This window comes from Paramormyrops kingsleyae, chromosome 16 (assembly GCF_048594095.1).
Source record: "Paramormyrops kingsleyae isolate MSU_618 chromosome 16, PKINGS_0.4, whole genome shotgun sequence".
Taxonomy (NCBI): Eukaryota; Metazoa; Chordata; class Actinopteri; order Osteoglossiformes; family Mormyridae; genus Paramormyrops; species Paramormyrops kingsleyae.
Genome location: NC_132812.1, coordinates 13,117,587 through 13,134,285, shown reverse-complemented (window position 1 = coordinate 13,134,285; position 16,699 = coordinate 13,117,587). Strand labels below are relative to the sequence as shown.

Genomic DNA, 16,699 nt, shown 5'->3' with positions numbered 1-16,699 from the left:
CGTTTTTATTGATATAGGCCAACATTGGGTAGGATACACATTATGTTGAGTTATACCTGATCAAGTCATGTCACGTTTGTCCGAGGTCCACAGTAAATAATTATACACTGATTGAGAGATGCCAGAAAGAGGACGTAGTAAGACAGTAGCAAGTGTCTCACTTAGTGTAACAGGTGCAGGAGAATGGGCAGTGCTGCCAGCCGTATAAAGACCCACTGCCCATATATAACTTGGAATAGGGTATGCCGAGTGTAATGTATTATAATGGACAGCAACAACATTGAGATATTTTCAAACAAACTTATGTCGGTGGTTCCGGTCCCAAATGCTAATGCAAGTCTTTGATGCAAGGATGTATTTCAATTTCTGGAATTTAAATGATGACAAAAATGAAGAAGCAAGAAAGACAGATCCTCCCTATGTTCCAATATGGCATTTTGATATGTAGTTTTTCCAAGAACAACCAAGTACGCCTCTTTATCTGCCAAGATAAGTCGTAAGTCGATAAGTCGTTTTCTTCATTTCCAAAAACAAAACATGTCTCACCCATTTGTTAAAATGCTGCCAAGTGGGATGGCATAATCATTAAGAAAAGCAAGTATTTAGATCATTGGGTATAATGTTCCATACCTGCAGTCCTAATCAACATTGTAAAGCTGTGACCCTGATGGATAACTGCCACTTCAAGGGTAACTGAACCCAAGAGAACAAACGTATGCTTGTTATATACTTTTCACTACTTTCAATATATCTGAACTAAACATTTTATACTTGGATGTTAGAAATGAAAGGCAAACATTGCATTTCAAAGGCAACCTTGAAGCACATAAGAAAAATCTGAACCACAAAATATGCATCGCTTCAGACCCATTTTGACTTTTGAAGTCTGGTTAAGTCAAGCAATTTTTTGCAAACAAAGAAAAATACACAGGTTTTGTTTAATATCTACAGCTGGACTCTTAACTAGCAAAAATAGAACCAAAAGCCTTTGCATGTATTGTATGCATGTAAAGTATAAAACATTGATTCCATCATTTATTTTCTCAAAGAGAAATCAATGTAAACTCTAAAAGTCTTTCTTTGTATTTTGTAAAAATATTCAGGCATTTGTTTGTTATATAACATTACATATGATGATCAAGTGAATGCAGATGACTCCAAACATAACAGATAAATTGAAAATAAATAACCACTGGGAGGCATGTATGACAGCCTAAATCATTATGTGCAGTAAATTTACTTGTATTTTTATTTTACCCTAGTAAATTCTAGTAAATTCATAATTTAGCTTTCAGTAGACATCAAAGCAAAAGAGTTGAGCAAAAGCAAAAAAAGGCTATTACTGACACTATGCATTATTTTAGTTATCAAAATGTTATGTTTTATTAATAAGATTTATGGTTCATATAAATAACTGAAAATGCACTTGTTTCTTATGTTTGTTTGTACATTAGTAATAGCATATTATAACTTGATTTCTCATGCAAATATAATCTACTCTGAATTTTCAGGCAGAACAAGTTACATGTCACTATCTCTAAAGATAAGCTTGAAGCAAAGCCAAGAACAATGTTCCATAAAAAATACAATTTCCTATTTTTCCCAACAGAGCCAAAATATTGATAAATAATAAAAACCAGTGAACAATGAAATCATATGATCATATGCATGTTTTATGCCAGCAAACCTCTTTCATTTAAGCTACTGTAAATCTTACAACAAGGCTATAGAGGAGCAAACCACAATACATTTCCACATGCTTGGCTTTTTTCCTTTCAGTCCCCTGACAATTACTTACTTGTAGAGATTTGGTTGTGCTATAAATGGGGAAGCCACCTGACCGAATAATAAAAGTAGGGTAAAATAAAAATACAAGTAAAATTTACTGCACATAATGATTTAGAATTACATTGATATGATTTTGCCACATTTCTGAAGGTGATACAACACAGTATTTTATCCACCCATAAACAGATGATAAAGAACACCACCACAAGCATTTACAATGTCATTGATGTTAGACAAACCCTTCATAAATGTCTGCGACAAATTTACTGGCCTCCTTGTAGCATGCAGAGCTAGTCCATTGAGACAGTAATGCAGCATGCAGAGCAGGGATGGGGGAAACTACTAATTATCTTTTCAAACCGATCCAAGACTGGAGTCACCTGTACTAATCCTGATTTTCAATGCCAGCCCAACCCTAACACTAGCATTTGCTGGGGGGAGGGGAGGTCTGGTAGTTCTTCATGTCCTGCTCCCTACAATAAAACAAGCATAAAACCATTTAAATTACCAAAGGAAAAAAAAAACAGTATTTTAATGTTTTATTGAATTGATTCTCAAAATGAAAACACTCAGATCAAAAGAATATTTTAGTTTCGATCTGCACATCCTTACTACACAGGTCACTACTCAATATTCTTTAGGCCTAGGTGCAACAAACTTACAATATGATTAAAATACACCTGTTTTGTTTGAGGACAGAGGAGAAAAAAATGACTGCAATGGTGAAATTATTATTATTATCATCATTATTATTGTCATTGTTATGTAAATGTGACTCCCTAGAACTTCCTGAGATTATGCAGATAGACTCCTATATTTCAATCTTTCATAAATATTAGGGGTACATCGATACAGAAAGCAGTCTTGAGTTCAATACAGTGCTCATGTACTTGTACTCATCCTCAACCCGATGTTACCTATAACTGATACCAAGTGATGATGTAGGGGTGGGCGATATACCGGTAGACTCGACTAACCGGTAGAAATTTGTCAACCGATAGAGATTTTGGTCTATCGTCTTAATCGCGATTGAGATCACGTGACGTTGCACGTTGGGTAACCACGCAATACACATTCACTTCGACAATGGAAGAAGACGGTGCAGCGGTGAGTTTGCTTACATGTGACGAAACCAACAAGGAGGAGATTGTAAAGAAAAAAGGTGCATCGTCTGTGGTGTGGAACAGAGCATGTGAGCGGAGCGGAGCGTGAGCGAGGAGCGGAGCGGAGCGGGCGGAATTTGGTCAGAGCGCGGAGCGGGTTTTCTAATTAAGACTGGAGCGGTCGCTTTGTCTCGCTCCGATACCGCTCACACTACAATTCTGAGGCGTGCCCAAATCTACGCAGAATTCATCTGTACAATTATCAAGACTGTTACACAAATTGGCCGAGATGGAATTCGCAAAGTATTTCACAAAGGAAACTGATAAATCATACAAGTGTACTATTCTTATCAAACATATAGATGACAAGAATGTACAGCAAGAACAACAATGTGGTGAAACTGTTTCAGTGAGTAAAGATTCACTTTGGAATCACTTTTCTCAGAAACATGAGTGTGCTACGCGAACAAGCGGAAGCCAGAGCAAAACGCGTGCAAGTTTTATATGGTTGTAACTTATATCAAGTCTATAAAGTATAAAAGCCTATAAAGTAAATATTGGTAATCAAATAAATTCGTTTTGTCATTCAAAGTAGGTCTAATAAGATTATTTTTTTTTATTTCACGTAACGTAAAATTTTATTTTAGAGACGTGCTGCATCAACAGAATTTAAAACGTGTCTGTATATTCTTTAGGCTATTAAACCCACTGATTCCTTTATTTTTAAGCCTATTTTTGTGTGGAATGCCATTTCCAAACCTGTCCGTTGTTGCCGATAGGTTGCTTAAAAATAAATATTTTCTGTTCTGACTGGCAATGTTGCCGTTGCTCATATTTCTTTATGACATAAGGCTTCGGTTTAAGGTGACATTTGTTAGGCATGCAGATTATTTGTCCCTCTTTTAAATTGGAGCGAGCGTGGAGCGATTTGACTGGAGCGGGAGGACATTTTAGTGGAGCGAGGAGCGGTGTTGAGCGGAGCGGCGTAGTGCGAATTAGAGCGGAGGAGCGGGCGGAGCCAACAGCCTCGTGAGCGAGGAGCGGAAATTCTCACCGCTCCGCTCCACTCACATGCTCTGGTGTGGAATTGGTTTGAGTATAGGAAAAGTGAATACGAATGAGACGAACGTGATTTGCAAGGTATGCAAGAGCACTGTTTTAGCAAGCGGTGGAAACACGTCAAACCTTTTCTATCATCTCAAATCCAAGCATCCAAACGAATATGTCAAAAAATGCAGTACAATACATTGCAGTAAACAGTATGGTTGTTTTTTTTACTTAAAGTAATGCTGCAATTTTAAATAAAATTACATTATATAAAACAGTTTCTTTGTGTTTGAATTTTTATTTATGCATTTCCAGATACAAATTGCTATATTGTGATATATATCGTTATCGAGGTAGAAAATTGCTTCTACCGTGATAGAAGATTTTGGTTATATCGCTCACCCCTATGATGATGTATCAGAGATATCACTAATAAGCAAAATAAACGGGACTACATAATGTCTATGATGCAGAAGTATTTCAAAATTAATGACAAAAGCCAAAGCATAGTGGGCTGAAAACTGCGCTCTGCTAAAATATCAAGGGGAGGTGTGAAACAAGTTCATACAATACAAGTAATCTAATTAAGCACCTAAAAACTAAACATAAGAAAGAGTATGACAAATGTGGGGGCAGTGCAGTAGTGTAGTGGTTAGCACCGTGGCTCCACCTGTGTGAAGTTTGCATGTTGTTGTTGTGGGGTTTCCTCCAGGTACTCTGGTTCCCACCCCACCCTCCAGTCCAAAAACATGCCAAGGTGAGTTGGAATTACTAAATTGCCCATCAGTGTGTGATGGTTTGGCATCCCATCCTGAATTATTCCCTGCCCTATACTCATTGCCTCTAGGCTCTGAACCCTATGACCCTGCATAGGACAAACAAGCACAGAAGATAGATGGGTGACAAAATTGCCACCAGCAGCACTTTGCAACAACCCACCATGCAGTGTACACTAGTACGGAGGGAGAAGAATGTCAAAAGGTAACCTTCATGCAGTGAAAATAGCAGAAGCTCTTACTCAGTATTTGCTCTTGACATTCAAGCATAATGGTGGAACACCAAGAGCTTAATACTTTCTGACGTGGTAAGTGATGTAAAAGTTTATGAACCACCGCTGTTGTTTCTCATATTTTCACTTTTTCTTTCTTTAGCTAAAAAAGAATGGGGGTATCATATACCTGGATATTTTTTTAATTCAGATATTGCACATTATTATTTTGTACAACATCCAGGCCTAATTGGTATCAGCATCAGTGAGTGCCAGAAAGTGAGCATCGGTACTCATACTCGGTCTGAAAAAAACATATATATACATATTAGAGATTGCATTGATACATAACATATGATATATTTAAGACAACTAGTGCTCCTTTTTCACATGCATGACTCTAGACACATTTTTGTTAGCCAGTGATACTAAGTGCTAAAATTATAAAAGTACTATTAAAATCACAGAAGGATAGTTTGACCTCTATAACAGTCCTAAACAAAGAAGCAATCTGTCCCAAACTGCAATGTGACATATGGCACTGAATAAGCAATCACAATTCCTTTTTGTTTTGTCAACTTAAGTTAACCATCTAATTTCCCAATAGTCATCCAACTTACATGAAATGTAACCTAGACAAAAATTCAGATAGCAACTGTTCACATATAAAATAAAAAAAAAAAAAACAAAACTGAAAGCAGAAAGCACTTAATATATATGTATAGGCATATTGTAATCTTGTTGTGAAGTGATAACTAAGTATTAGCAGAGGTAATAAATATATAATCTGTAAATAATTTATGTTATATATTTATTTTATTCAATGAGTTTACTAGGCTTTGTTTACTATGCTAACAGATTTTTCAAGTCGATCCCTTACATTTCAAACAACACAGCTATATGGAGAATTGTTTAGTGTAATATGTTGATGAGATCAAAATATTTATTGCAAAAAGTAAAACATGCATAAACAGCTAAAGACAAGACAATCCGATTATTAAATATGAAGAATTTTTATATTCTTTGGCTAATAATACAGGTCAGTACTGTAAGGACAGTCTTCCATCCCTACAGTGAAGATCTGCCCTTGATTCACAGGACAGCAAATTGTTTCCAAGAACACAAAAAAAACTCATTTCTTCAGGTACTCCAAGCCCAGAGATGGAACATTCTGCTGTAAAAATCAGATCTTTATACATTGTTCAGCACACTTTACTATGCAAAACAAACAAATAAATGAATGAATGACCACAATAACCGTTATACAATAGAGTTGTCATGATACCAAAATTATTTCCTCAATACCAATACCACTTTAAGTATCACAATACCAGTAGTGCAAGAATACCAGTGCAGAAAAACATATCATTCATGGCAAGTTATCCACTTATGTGACTGATTTTCTACAGACATTTATCTCAAATACATTTTAATTGTTACTTTTTAATTTTAATATATCAAGCCTCACTCCACTCCAGCACATACCCTAGCATCGCCAAGAATCGCATTAGGATCGCTCTGATTTTTTTCAGTTACAAGGAGAACGATAATGCGCTCTTAAATTCATATCCACCTATGATTGTTCTGCACTTCCGCCTTATTATTATTAAATTATTAATAAGACACCTGAGAGGGCCGGAGAACTGCGTGTAAGGAGAGTATGCGGGCTAGGGGGGAGAGGGAGCTCAGTACGGTTGCGATTCGCTAAACGACATATGGATTTTGAGAGGGAGAAACACGAGAACAACACTGTAAAACTTATTTCTGCCGCGATCAGACTCATCACCATTACTCTCCCCTGTAAAAAAAATTAAAAAACAGCTTACAGATAACGTGAGATAAATGCCTATAAAAGTTTCTTCTGCCTATAAAAACCACACGGCGCGTTACGCTTGATTACGTAACTGGTTAATACACAGTGTAACATAAGACTAGCATCTGTTCCTACAGGTTATGTTGTTAATACTGTATATTTGTTGTAAGATCCTTTACATAAACCACTGACGTAAAGCTAGAGAGGTCATGTTTAACTAGCTGACATTTTTGTAGTCTCATGTCATTTATGCAGAGCAGTCAGAGAAGATAAATCAGGTGCTAGTTCACTGGAAATAAATGCTCTCTCTCTGTCATGCATCAAGCTATATATAGCATGATGCGTGCAACTCTGACATAGGGTATAACAGTTTCGGCAGGGGTTTGGACATGAGTCCACAGTTCTCATTCCATGGTTAGCGTTTTCCGATGTGTGTAATAGTGTAATTAGTACCAGTACTAAAGAAATGTAATATCTACCGGACAGCTTTCAAGAATGTGGTACCTTTTAACTACTGGTATCCCGTGTAACACTATCACACACAGAATACACAGTCTCTTGCAAAAGTATTCAGACTAGGGGTGTAAATCATTGTCCTCAAGGTGATTTGATTTGATTGTGATTATTTAGGGAAGGATTATTTTTTATTTCTACCATGAATCAATTGATTTCACTGACAAAAAAAATCAAATACGAAACTAACACGTCATTATTGGAATACAAGGAAAGTAGAATCTCTGAATAATAAGGTTTATTGTTCCAAAACAAGCCAGTGGAAATTGTCAAAAAAAGGTCTACTGAACTGTACAGAAAAAAAGAAATACTTAAAGGAAGCACTACCTGATTAGCTACTTTAAGGCTTTGTACGCATACATCAGTATGGAAATTTATAGCAATGGTGATATATTTTTGTCCAATACCTTTACTTTACTACGTCCATTTCTGAACCCAGTGGAAATGCAAGCAGGTTCTCAAAAGGCACCGAGTGAGATGCAGCCCAGCACCGGCTGAAATCCCTCATCCTCCAGTACAGAAAATGCTAATAATCCAGTGCAATTATCTTGATCATTTAATTAGTTGTGTCTTTAGAATATTAGAATAGAATATTGATAAGGTTGGCTGGCAATATCGGCCAGGACTGACACATACGTTAAAATTCAAAATTGCTGTATTGGTTAACAAATATTGGCCAATATCGATATGTTAACTAATGAATTGTTCATCTCTAAGGCGAAAATTACTTTTCACTCAGGCAGTTAGTCAGCTACCTCAGAGTCTACCTTGACCATTGCTACTGTACCTAACACAAAGCTATATACAGTATATGCGCTATAAAAGAGGGACGTTACCCGAAAACATTGTCATAAAGTAGTGCTCCCTTTATGAATATTTATGAGCCTTCGCTTTCCACACTAGGCTTCAGAAATTTGTGTGCTGGCGTTGCTACTTTGTGCATCTACCTGAAGCATGTCAGCTTGCAACCTGGAAGTACAGTAGTAGTATCTTTAAGGAGGATTTTGCCCCCAAAAATTGATTATTAACGATTCTAATGTTAGAGATTGATGCAGATGCAGTTGAAGTACCACCTTGATAATCAATTGATCAGGATGCGTCTTTGAACTCCTAATGAAAACCCTTCTACCCTTGTTTCAATATATACAGTATTTTTGAGTAGTGTTGTAAAGTTACCTAATTATGCTATGGAAAGCTTAGTATTAATAATCTATGGACAAAATTATTCTAATAAGCCACACAATTCTCTGAATGACCTCAGTTTATGTGCTAGAAATTTTCTAATTATAAGTTAAATGAGAATCAATAATGAAGGCCAAGGATCTTTCACAGAAAGCCAGGTAAACAGTAATGGAAAATGGAGAGAAAATAACTTAAGTAATGCTCTTAAGTAATCATGGATTTAGCCTATTTACAAACTGCATGCGTTTAAACATTAGTGTGCATTTCAAACTATGCATAATTCATATTAAAACTGTACACACATTTCTATAATTCAAAGAAAAAGTAAAAAACATGGATACATTTGGAAACATGATGATGATGAAAGTGCTGATGATGATGAAGTCCAATATTCCTTTTGACACTATAAACCCAAAAACTAGAAATCTTCCAGCCTTTAGGGTAAATTTAGTTTTCTTTTTCCCTAATAAAAGTCAGACTAGGAGGATATGTATTCATGTTAGCTAAATATGTTCTATGGGGACCACTAAAATAGAAGTTAATTTCAGCAAATTAATTCAATGAGAGAGTACAAGGCAGGAATACTAAATATCCTAATATGCCTGACATTACCGTCAGTGTAATAACACTGACAACCAAAGCAAGTGCACAACCTCCAACCAAAAAAGTTGCCTCCCATTGGCACTGCAAGGGAACGACATAATATACCATATTTAAAACATGTATTATGAACTTTGGAAAGGTTAGAAGTGAAATTGGTTATTCAATGAGCTGACTTCACTGCCAAGAGCCATGACAAAGCATATTACCCACAAATGTCTCAATGACAGTTCCATTGTGGAAGCAACACAAGACAGATCTCCAGGAGGATCTATAACTTCAATAATATGCCAATGATAATAAAGAAAAGGCAACAGATCATAGTAATAAACCAACAGAGCATTAAGAAGAGGCTGCAGCTCCAGTACACATAGTGAAAGGAGTTTCAAATTAAAATAACGTAATTGTTGAATGCATTTTGAGCAAAACATTAGCTTTGTTTTCATTTCAAAATAAATCTCTCCTATTTCAAGAAAATATAAGCATTCTGGACACATTTTGTAATGTATTCTTTCATCCATCCATCCATCTTCCTATGCTGGATGCGGTTGCAGAGGGACTGAAGTTTACCCCAGAGAGCACAAGACAGGGGTACACCGTGGGATGTCAGGTCACAGGCCACAAACATTCAGTCTGCTGGCCAATCAGAGACACTAATTAGCCTAAGTGCATGTGTTTGCCAGAAACCTACATAATATAAGAACAACATGCATGCAGAGCAAAGGTGGGATTTAAACCCCGACTTTGGAGATAGGAGACAACAATGCTACTCACCATGCCACTGGGACGGCCCAGACACCAACAGGTTATATTTAAAATCTGTTATAGTCATTTTAATTAGTTATTTGCAGTATAAATGTCAATTCTGAATGAAAACTGTGATAACTCTCATGCAAACTGGGCTGTGCCACTGGGCTAAGGACAAAGGCAGACTTAGGACATAGTTGGATAACATCTCACAGTTGACTTGGGAGAGCTTGGGTTTCCCCAGAAGAACCTTGGCCTTGGAGACAGAGGTCGGAACTGACCTAGGCATGGCCTGCAGCCACCGTGACCCCCAGCAGACATTTTCCATTTGAAAATCTGTAGTCTAACTCCATAAGAAAAGCTAAACCTGTATTGTCATTTAATGATGCAGCATAAGCATTCCCATCACAATAACAAATATGCTTCAGCATATATTTATATATTTCACGGAAATATATTTCTATTATCATCATCTGCCTTACAGCAACAGTTCAAACACATGTATAGTATCATCAATTAATTTTATGACATGATAATAAAATTTCTTAAAAAAAAAAAAAAGTATTTTTGCTTTGGAATTGAGTACTTAATAATGTAGAAGAAACTGTCAACCTTTCTCATCCCCAGGTTGTGCACTGTAAGACTGAGTCAATAAAAATCCATTTTGCAGTCTGTACAGTGAAAAATGATTCAAGAACAACAAAATGTTCAAATCATTTCCAATCTTTAGTATATTATTTTTATGCCAGACCTGCCATTCTTTAAAAAGGTCAAATCTCAAAGGCCAGTATCCGCTGTGGCCCAGCAGAAATAATTATGCCTATCTCTTAATATTCAAATGAGGTATTGTGAAATAGCCCCATAGTTCTGCAAGTTAAGCAGAAGGAAAACAATGAATACCACAAGTGAATTAAATAAGTGAGTTTTTTTTTCTTTTGATTTCTAGGGGAAGTGACCAGCAGTAATCCTTGTAGTTTCATCAATGATTAAAGAAAATGATTCATTGAATCATTGACTCCCTTTGTAAGGATATATATACAAATTCCAAACCCTTTATAAATGCCTAATAAACATCCTTATATTCATGAATTCAGCTCCAGCTCCACATTAGTTAAGACAAGTAGCTGACCCATTTTGGTGACAGCTCCCATGGTTTGAGGAAATGTTAATGGAAGGAACTGTCTGAACAGGACCTTGCATTAAAATGATTTCCCTCAATCACCATCACCACATATATGGTGGGTTAAAAGCACTATGTCCTCTAAGGGAAGATTTTACTTTGCAAACCTTGATTGTATCAGTTAATTATAAACTAGCTTTGTAAATAGTTACTCTAATATTAGCTTTAACCAAAGGGATTCCAAATAAAGCCTTTCTCCTATACTATGCAAGTCTTTAGAGTCCTGGTGCTCCCTGTTTTGCTGTATAGCTGAGAGACACGGATGCTATCTAGTGACCTGAGATGAAGATTGTATTCCTTTGGTAGAATCCTTGGGTACCGCTGGTTCGACTTTGTGTTGAACAAGCGATTGCTCAGGGCGTCCTGAAAGAGGCACATTACCTGTACTGTGAGGGGGGGTCAGTTACGGCACTATGGCCATGTGGGGAGGTTCCCTGGGGCTGATCCGGCTCGCAGGATCCTCATTGCTGAGGACCCAAGCCGCTGGGCCGGGCCAAGGGGACGCCCACGTAACACCTGGCTGCGGCAGACAGATGGACACTTCCTGAGGGTGGGACTGGATTGCGTGTCGGCCTGGAGGGGGAGCATCAACCGTGATTGCAAAGTGTTTTGTCGTGTGGTGGGTGCAGCAACATGCTGTACCAGTGCATGCTCCCCAATCTGACGTGACCTGACCCCTGGCAATATTTGTTATATGGATAGAGGTTATAGATTTCGATAAGTATAAAATATACATTCCCTGCCAACATGGGTGTCGTGATGCTATCAAAGTTATGAAGTTGCAATTTTTTTTCAATATACATTAAATAAGTATATGAATAGTTCTCTCATAAAAACACTTAACATATCTAATAATCCTAATCAGCCAGACTGTTAGTATATTCAATAAGCATAACAATACCTCAACTGCCAAAACTGAAAACAACGCTGCAACAATGACTTCTCTTGTCAGTACTCAAAAGCTTCCCCGGATTTCCCTTAAACTATAATCAGAAGGGATTCACTTACTACAGATTCAACCGGACAGAGAGGATTTGCCTAAGAGCATCTCAGGCTCCCAGCTTACTGGGTCCTAAGGATCTTCCAACTCCTAAAGTTGCCTATGTCCGGTTCGAGGTCCTCTCCTGTCAGCTGAGTGGGAGGTTTGTGATCCCAGACAAGCCCAAAAGATCTGAGGAAGTTGAAAATACACAAGCTCCCAAAAGCCACTGAGAGTAAAAAGGTAAAAACAACACAGTGTGTCTTCAGATTTCTTTTTATTTCTTATAATCAATCAAAAGGAGAGCCTATCCCAATCCAGAGAACAGTGTCTCTCCAAACAAGAATTACACAACTCTTCTTACAAAAGTCTTCATTTCATTGGTTAGCCCACAAATAATCTGACACACCCCTAACCTACCCTCTGCTGACATACACATTTCTAATTGGTTCCCCTTCCCTAGGTGTCAGCTAAGCGTCCACTCAACGTCAACCCATGAGCCCTTGATTACTGCATAGCAATGATTCTCTTATTTTCTGTTAATCAACTGGTGCAAACACTGGTCTTGTAGTCAAAACCTTCTTTCCTCCATGTCCTCCAACCTTAGTCAGAGGATAGTCACTCTAGCAACCATCTCCACCCACTGTGCTTAAGCAGTTATCGCCACATTCTCTGAGTCACAGTATCCCATCAAAACAAAGACAGAACCACCTCCCTACCTTCACTAAAATTACACTTCCAGCAAAAAATGAAGCAAATAGTAAGTGTTGAAAAAAATGCAATCTGGTCTAAAAATACTCCTGAAATCACTAAATTACTGATACTAACCACTAAAGGTTTTTCTAGGACTGCAAAACTACCACTAAGGGATATAATAGATTGAAAAAAAATTAATAATTTTCTTTCACATTTCACTTCTTTCATTTTTATCTTTATACCAAATTGTTTTGAGTTTAGAATCTATATTTCACAATGTCACATTTCAGGAGGGAATGAAAACCAGTTGACAATTTGGCCTGGTATGGATTCTAACTTGCACAGTCAGGAGTTCCCCCCCCATCAAAAAGATTTTAAAACTTTCTCCACAGATTTTTAATGTAACAGCAAAGTCACATATAATGCATATAATGAATTGTTTACAATAGATATGGTTCTTAATATATATGTTTCAATATGTAACATATGTTCTTTTGAACTACTGAAAGAGCTACACAAACCTTACTGTCCAATACCAACATAACACATATGCCCATTATACAAAAGCAGAATGAATCATCAATGACCAATAAATCATAAACAGTAACACAGATCAACTTTCAAATAATAAAAATAACAAATGAATTGGCTCCACCTAAATTATGCTAATAATAAAATCTCTCTGCCATGACACACTTCCTCATTTCCTCTTGTTTGAAAAGTCAAAGTTTGCTTTGCTTTGTCCCAGTACAATGCAGACTTAAATTAGACTGGTCGCCTTGGCAAGGAACTAAGCAAGACAAGAAATCTGCCAGCTCGTTCACTGGGCAACAGATTTTAATAAAACCTTGGTGGGGCTTCTTCTCATCCAGCTCACCAGTTCAGCAATAAAGTATTCAAGTGTAGTGTAATCAAGATTACACCTTTTCCCCAGTCCAAAAATAGATACTTGGCTGAACAAGGTCTGTCAGCGATTTCTTATGAAACGGCTTGTCCACGAGAGATTTCAGGTCAAGGTCGCACCTTCCCTGGGTGATGTTACAAGGCAGAGCACTTGCTTTTAAAAGTAAAACTAAATGGCCATTATTTGACCAATAGGAGCAACCTGCAGCTCCTAAGAGTGCTGTGGGGGGGGGGGCATCATTTGTGGTCAGTCTGACCAGGACTCACAGTTTTCCCTAGGGAGCAGGGAATGTGCTTAACATCCATCAACAATAATTGCTTATAAACAACTACTGAATTTTTCACCAATACTGTTAACTAGTCTCAGGCCCACAAAAAATGAATAAATCTTAATCTTGGCTGACCCAGTGCTTTCTTCATAAGAGTGGCTTTAGGGGGCTTTTTTGGAAGCTAAAACCCTCCAGCAGTGCATATTGCAGTTTCCAGTTATGTTAGCACAAAGCATCATTTAAAGGAGGCCAAACTGTCATTGTGATATCATCAATATAACCATCATTGATTTTATCAACATGCAATGTACACTTTATACTATTTCCAGATGCATCTATACACTGATCTTCCAAAGCTAAAAATACACTTTTATGACATTAATTCTCTTGATAGTACATTTAATAAAATGGTAAATGGACTGCATTTATATAGCACTTTTCTACTCCTACAAATACTCAAAGCGCTTTACAATTCACCCATTCATACACACATTCATACACCGATATGATTGTTTTACAAATGAATAGAAAAACACATTAAAGACTTCAAAAATTGAAATAATGTATATATAAATGCATGCTTATTAACCGAGAAACTGAAATGTCACAGGTTAAGTGCCCATTTGTTTTCCCCTCCAACTCACCTGAGATAGGTGACCTTAAAAAAGCAAGAAAATATGATATGAACAAATGAATTCTGACAGGCGGTTATTTATAAGTTAGAGTACATCTGGGAATGCAGTGATGAAGATCAGATTGACAGTGGAGAGAAGGGAGGACTTTCTGACAGCGATAACATTATCAGTCACTAAGGCGGATGGCTGCACTTGACAAATGCATAGACAGCCCGCAGAGACAACAGGAGGTGGGAAGTCATGCAGAAACATACCAGAGCACTGCTCGACTCACCTATAAAAAAAAACAGTAAAAATGACAGCACTAAACCCAAAAAAATGCGCAGGCCCGTCACTGCCAAATGCAAACTGCTAATATTAGTACTGCTTTATTTGGCCTTTCAATATAAATCCTAATCTTCATTCATTAAAAAAATCCATGCTACATATCACAATGCAAATATGATCCTCAATAAACAAACTCCATCCCCCCCCATTAGTAAACATGCTTAATTTTTTTATACAGTAACTGTCAACAGAAGGACAGCTATTGTGTTTTTATTTGACACATATTATCCTTCATCACTGTCTTCTTACAACACAGCCACACTCAAAAATCAGTTAGTAGGTATTCAAATCTGCTCGCTACATTCATCAAACATCCGGCAAACAAGTTTCAAACAAATCACGAGATTTTCTTAATACTTTACAAGAGATACACAGCATTTATTTTTGTTACCTGTTTGATGTTCATGTTTAGCCTCTATCAATTAATGTAATGGAGGAGCATTGTTGAGATTTCAGTGAAATTACTGCTTATAACTGGCTCTGTACACATCACAAAACAATCCCATTTTGCGAAAATACACATACACAATTCCAGGGATCTGAAAATTAAAGCTTGAGAGTACAATATAATTTGTTTATACATTTCAGTGTAAGTTCAAAGTTTTATTTTAATCTTCAGTCTAAAAAAACAAATCAAAGCAAATTAAAAAACACTTAAAAAGCACAACCCAGATATGTCTGCAGTTATTTCTAATCACACTTTCAGAATGAAACATGTATATGGCACATTTATTTATTATTGCTTTATTATATAAATAACAACATAAAAACTGTTATTTGAGTTTTGTTTTTTTTTTAAAAACCTTTTGTCAATATGAAGTGCTATTTCAGCACAAGCAAAAATGGAGTAATTATCATTACTGTAAGGAGAGATCTATAAAGGAGACCGCAGTTTTACTAAGATAAAAGGGCACAGATCACTTCCCAGGCAGTGATGCAACAGTGTGTTGCCCTTTCTGTACGCGAGAGCATTCAGTGAAAACAAGCTGAATTCGCATAGGCCAAGGGCATACCAAAGAAATCCAAATATTAGTCCAGAGAGTACTGCACTATAAAACAGTCAAGTTCGTCAGCTATAATGAAGGTACTAAGCACTGTTTTGACAACAAAAATCAGGTCCCGCAAGCAAAATTAACCTCAGTGATTATTACGAGGCTTTGGTAGTAAAATAAGTCAATAAGAAAATCGTCATTATAAAAATGCTGGACAATGAAGCACGATACAAATTCATATCATGATCTGAAAACATTATAGAACATTTTGATAGCTGAAATGGGGTATTCCGTTTGTTTAAATTACACCTCAGTTTTGTTTATTAATATTGCATCCTGACCAGTACACATGTTTGCAATTGGTATGAATGCCGCAGGGATTACTGGAATGTTTACAACCGGTCAATCGTAGTCAAATGGTAATGTTTAGCACTGGTAAACACGAATGTTTGTTCTTATGGTGCACAACTCAACGGAATGAAATGTGAGCGTTTTTGACTTATCATTTACATCTGTCAGACTTGGAAGCACTTCGAACAAAGCATTAATGGAACAGGGGTAGCACTGCAAGATAGTCGAACTTAAGCTTGCACTCGCGATTTTAATTTGCTTTCAAATTAACTTAAGAGTTTTCAGGAAGAACAGTTTCTCCTTTGATTACCAATCGCAGCAAAGTTTCCTGCAACCCAAATAACACAACTAGCTTAGTATATTATGCGAAAGACGGTAGGGAAACAAAACGGAAACCAACGAAAAAAAGCCTGTTTACCTTTTTTTCTTACAAACCATCAACTTACTAAGAAAGAAGCTGCGGAAAAAATATGATTAACCAGAGTTTATTCTTGTAACTGATGTTGTCAGTTACGTGTACTCTCCCGAAAGAGGCAAACATATCTGTTTTTGATTATTTTGAAAGCAAAAATTTTAAAACCAAGCA

The 16,699-nt window shown here is 36.8% G+C and overlaps 1 protein-coding gene across 7 annotated transcripts in view; it reads right to left on the bottom strand.

Annotated features, from left to right (window-relative positions):
- LOC111838623 (GULP PTB domain containing engulfment adaptor 1) overlaps positions 1 to 16,699 on the bottom strand; it is a 42,863-nt gene that overhangs the window by 25,594 nt on the left and 570 nt on the right. The window contains exon 2 of one of the 7 annotated variants that reach the window (XM_072700433.1): positions 11,343 to 11,534. The exons of 5 other annotated variants lie outside the window; for them this stretch is intronic. The gene's annotated coding sequence lies outside the window, so the exon portion shown is untranslated. Of the gene's footprint in view, positions 1 to 2,168; positions 2,262 to 11,342; positions 11,535 to 16,699 lie in introns of all 7 variants that reach the window. One more of the 7 variants, XM_072700434.1, reaches the window with a different exon arrangement.